Here is a 6,000-nt window from a genome sequence, read left to right on the forward strand (position 1 = left end):
ATTCTAACCGGGAACTTCACGTCTTAAAATAAAGCAAAATAAAATGAAAACCAAAAAAACAAAAAAAAAACGTATCAGTTAATTTTATCACGCTACAGGACTACAGAAGTAAACAATAACCGTGGTTACTTCTCACAGCACAGCAAGTCAAACTTCTCGTCTTGTTCAAAGAGACTTGGTTTTAAAGACCACACTAATGTGGGCTTTTTGATCTGCTCCAATACCTGCTGTTTTGTGCGTGTTTTCGTCAGATGTCGAGTAACCGTGTCGTAACATCACGTGTACGTTTATGATCCAGCATTTGGCCTTATATGTAGATTCAGTATAAACTGTTCAGACTGCTCTAACCTGGTTAACTAATGTCCGCAATGTAGTAGTATTCATGTGTCAAGCACCTGAGCCAGTGCTGTTGTTGAGATTCGTCTCGGCCTCCGCGGTCTATTTTTAGCGCACCTGTTGCTCGGCTTGTGACAACAAGCCACAGCCAGAAGGCTCCTGCAGTGAGGGGTGGCCGACCGCACGAGGAGGTCTGTGATAGTGTGCGCTACGGAGGACATCGTTGACAATGGAATCGGAGTAGAATCAAGACACGAGTAGTGTATTAAAAGTTTGATATATCTTTGTCCCCACACACGAGCACCACCCACTAAAACTCGGTTTTATTTCACCTCTATATTTAACATGCACCATGCACACGAGTGAAACCTTGTCACCCACATCCCGGTGGAAGGTCTCTGCACCAATACAACATAAAAGTATGTTTAAAAACACAGACATATATTTCTGATAAAATAAATAGTAGGTTTGATGCTATGTATAGTGGCTAGACAAATGGCAGTGTGGGTGAGTGATTCGGGTGAGTCAGTGGACAAAACGTGTTGGTGAGTGGGTGTCGCCGCGGGAGCGTCAAATTTGATATTTGATATGATTTTTTATATGCATGTCAGGCTATAATGTTTAAAATGGTAAAATGTACATATTCATATCAATGTTCAGACCACTGACCATTCAGTGAAGACGTTCAGAGACGTAAATGTTTAATTAATCCATGTTAAGTTAAAAAGGATTAATCATATTTATATTTCGACTGAAAATTTTAATACGTTTCACTATATATAATCAAGTAACAGTAGAAAGTCATGTGACAATAATTACACAAAATACACCTTGGCTGTCAGTAATCAACTGAAACATGATCAACAGTGTCGGTTTTGATATAATGATGGGATAATACGTAATATTAATTACAAGATACTAATAAAGTTTATGTGTGTGCTTAGAGTATTTATTAAGTTTAAATCTACCAGAATTTGTTATGAAAGTACATGGACAGGTAAAAGAATTTGTTGATTTACCTCAGATGATAGTCCTTCGCATCTGTAGAGTACTGTATTAATACTATATCTTTTATATAACATAATAAATTGCATCTAATTTGATCATAATTGCGACAAAGAAAAAAAGTGTTGCGGGTCTTCATAGTAGTGACCACAAGGACAGCTTGGCCGAATTTATGTCTGTTTAGGTCACTGCACCCGAGTCAGAGGCAGCAGTGGATAATTTGACAGAATATGGTTCTAAAATTTGTTTTAAAGAAATGTTTGTAGGTGCATGATAATGCATTTCAAAAATTTGAATATGAGCCAAATGATTTAATTTCTTCAGACTGATTAGTCCATAACTTTGTAGCATTAGGTATAAAGGATATTGCATAATGTTCAGTCGTACATCTAATTATTGGGAGGTCTGACGATTTTTTTGCTGGTGCTAAAGTAGTTACCACTTTATTTTCAAACAATTTAAAATAATGTTCCCTTAATACCGCAAGTCTCTAGTTTGTTTACTAATAACTAGTTATGTGTAAATGTTTAAAATGTTAAGATGTATGTATTCATAACAATGTTCAGTCATGTTTTGATTTTCTTAAGTGCTTTATCTGTAAACACATCCACATATATTGTGAGTAGACTCACTGCCTGAAGTTGATAATCTTGTGATTTGTTTAAATTAATTGTATTTTGGTTTTATGAATTTTATGTATTTGTACCCTTTCTGGATAACTTGTTTATATCATAAAGCTTATAACTGCTAATGCATTTCAGAATTCATCTCTATTGCTGCATATACTCCTCGTACTGCTTACATTAACATATACCTCACATCTCTATTGCTGCAAATACTCCTCGTACTGCTTACAGTAACATATACCTCACATCTCTATTGCTGCAAATACTCCTCGTACTGCTTACATTAACATAAACCTCACATCTATATTGCTGCAAATACTCCTCGTACTGCTTACAGTAACATATACCTCACATCTCTATTGCTGCAAATACTCCTCGTACTGCTTACATTAACATATACCTCACATCTATATTGCTGCAAATACTCCTCGTACTGCTTACAGTAACATATACCTCACATCTCTATTGCTGCATATACTCCTCGTACTGCTTACATTAACATATACCTCACATCTATATTGCTGCAAATACTCCTCGTACTGCTTACAGTAACATGTACCTCACATCTCTGTTGCTGCAAATACTCCTCATACTGCTTGCAGTAACATAAACCTCACATCTATATTGCTGCTAATACTCCTCATACTGCTTACAGTAACATGTACCTCACATCTCTGTTGCTGCAAATACTCCTCATACTGCTTACAGTAACATTAACCTCACATCTCTGTTCCTGCTAATACTCCTCATACTGCTTACAGTAACATAAACCTCACATCTATATTGCTGCTAATACTCCTCATACTGCTTACAGTAACATGTACCTCACATCTCTATTGCTGCTACTACTCCTCATACTGCTTACAGTAACATGTACCGTATATGACCGTGGATAAGCCGACCCCGTAGATAAGCTGAGGTGTTAACTTGACCATTGAAATACGAAAGAAAATGATATGACCCGCAGATAAGCCGAACCAGGAAATGCAAGGCAAAAAACACTGCGAAGTCGCTTGCGCGGATGTCGAAGATATGTGGCGGTACTCGCAGATATTCAATAAGATGAAAAACGTTGTAATTATATTGAAAAAAGTCATTATTATTTCTAATAAAGGTTTAACAAACCAGTCATCCACTTTCATAATGTGTTTCTCTTGTCTTTTTTTAATCTCATTATGATCGTTTTTTTGTTGCCATCAACAACGAAGCGCCATTTTGTGAAACGGTGTATATAGAATCATGAACCCATGAGAAAATGTACCAAGAAATGAAAACACAAGTCAAATATTTAGTTTCAAATCAGTGTATTTTGGGTTATTTGTTTTGTGTTCAAATAACTAAATAAAAACATATATACATAATCATTTACATCACATCATCCCTTGTAACAAATAAAAACATATATACATTTTGCCCACGCAGCTACATCTGTCGCATCGTCGTAATAGTCATCGAGGTCATCACATGACATGACATCTTCCACATGTCAGGGTGTGGGGACACGAACTCCTCCAATAAAATGTCATCTTCAGACTTGTCCATTGTGTTAGAAATTCCACATTTCAAAAAGGATTTCTGAACCATGTCTGTGTGGATCTCATCCCAAAACTCCACCACCCACTTTGCTACTTCTGCGAGTGGAGCTCTTCTCATGGCGTTCGATTTGGTGAATGTGTCATCGCCGTTCAGCATCCACTCCGACCACTTCTCCCGGACGTTGGTCTTGAATGGCTTGTTTAAGCATACATCAAGGGGCTGGAGAAGGGAGGTACATCCGCCTGGTATGACTGCTTGGTGTGTCTTGCTTTCAGTCAACTTCTTCTTTACACTCTGGCACAGGTGGGCTCAAAACATGTCCCATACAAGTAACGACTTGCATCCCCTCATGCCACCCGGCCTGGACATCCAAACATCTGTCACCCATCTGTTAACTAGGTCTTCATCCATCCATCCTTTGGGGTGTACCGCGACAACAACTCCAGCCAGAAACTTGTCTTTTGGCATTGTCTTTCTTTTGAATACAACCATAGGTTTTAGTTTCGTCCCATCAGCCAAACAGGTTAAAACAACAGTAAAATGTTATTTCTCGTTCCCTGTTGTCTTTACCGATATGGTCTTGGCACCCAGGTGGTCAACTGTTCTGGAGCCTTTGCATATCGAAGTTCAAAGGGGTTTTGTCCATGTTGCCGATTTGACAAAGTTCATAGGCCATAGCCTTCCGTTCTTTGATGACAAAGGCATGAAACAAGTCCACTTTTGTGTTGACCTGGTCAGGCAGCTTCTGGGCGATGTGGGTCTTCTGCCTGTGTGTAAGGTGTCTCCTGTTCATAAACCTTGAACACCAGTGTGACGATGCCTTAAACGTTGTTGGGAGGTCAAATTCCTTTTTCTTCGCCTTGTAAACCATCAGTGCCCGTTGGCGAATCATATTTCTGGTTACCATGTAACCATACTGTCTTTGTTCCATTATCCACTCATACAGGACATCCTCTAGTTTAATGTATGGGGATACGGCAAACCGTCTAGCTTTCTTTGTTTTCGGCATTTCTGTTAGTGCCGTCTTTTCTTTCCTCCAATTTCTAACTTGCCTCTCGTTAATGTCAAACTGTCGTGCAGCTGCACTGTTGTTTGTCGACTCAGCAACAGAGACGACTCGCAGTTTGAATGCAGAATCGTAAGCGTGGCGTTTTCGTTTTGAACTGATGATGAGAATGCCAGTCATTATAATATTCCAACTTTTATACACCTATGCAGTTACTTCAATTCAACTTCAAACATTGCCGCCACTATTGTATGTTAATCCAATTGAATTAAATAAACTATGAACAAATTTAATGACCATCACTTACTCACAGGCTTCTCCAGTTTATTAAGTAATCTATGAAAACAAAAGAATTAAGCCCCTACTCCCAAAACGATCGCTAAGCACCCACAACTTGAAAGTGTTTGTGTAAACAATATAACAATACCAATCGGCCCGTTATTATCAGTGCTCATTTCCTTGTGTACCGTGTTGCTTTTTAAACAACAGGAAGCAATCACAGTGGTCACCGTCTGTGACGTCACAGGAAACAGCTGATCACATGTTTTTGCAAATGGCGAACGGAATAACTCGCCGTTACAGTGGTTTATTTGCCCCTTTCAATAAAGGTAGATACTTGATCACTATCAATTTTTTATTTTTGCAAAACGTACGTACCGGTAATAGCTATGGCGATTTCATCTGTGAATTATATATTGTTAAATGCAAAGATTGTGGAGTTTATGAAGAACAATAAACTTTGAACATTCAATTGAAAACTTATTATCGTAAGTAGTAATATGCATAACATTTTTTTAATAATGACAACATTGGTGTATAATAATTACTTTATTGATAATTTTTATTTGATAACTTTATTCCAAACTTTCGCGTTGTAATCTATCGGTCCGTCATTCAGGCGATATTTCTGTCGGATCACGATCTGAAAAATACTATCATGAAAGTGTATCCCGTGGATAAGCCGGCCCCTTTCTACATAATCTTTTTTCTGGTCCTCAAAATTCGGCTTATACGCGGTCATATCCTTACCTCACATCTCTATTGCTGCAAATACTCCTCATACTGCTTACATTAACATATACCTCACATCTCTATTGCTGCAAATACTCCTCGTACTGCTTACAGTAACATATACCTCACATCTCTATTGCTGCAAATACTCCTCGTACTGCTTACAGTAACATGTACCTCACATCTCTGTTGCTGCAAATACTCCTCATACTGCTTACAGTAACATGTACCTCACATCTCTGTTCCTGCTAATACTCCTCGTACTGCTTACAGTAACATATACCTCACATCTCTGTTGCTGCAAATACTCCTCATACTGCTTACAGTAACATATACCTCACATCTCTATTGCTGCAAATACTCCTCGTACTGCTTACAGTAACATATACCTCACATCTCTATTGCTGCAAATACTCCTCGTACTGCTTACAGTAACATATACCTCACATCTCTATTGCTGCAAATACTCCTCGTACTGCT

This window comes from Haliotis rufescens, unplaced genomic scaffold (assembly GCF_023055435.1).
Source record: "Haliotis rufescens isolate VD_foot unplaced genomic scaffold, xgHalRufe1.0.p SCAF_80, whole genome shotgun sequence".
NCBI classification, from domain to species: domain Eukaryota; kingdom Metazoa; phylum Mollusca; class Gastropoda; order Lepetellida; family Haliotidae; genus Haliotis; species Haliotis rufescens.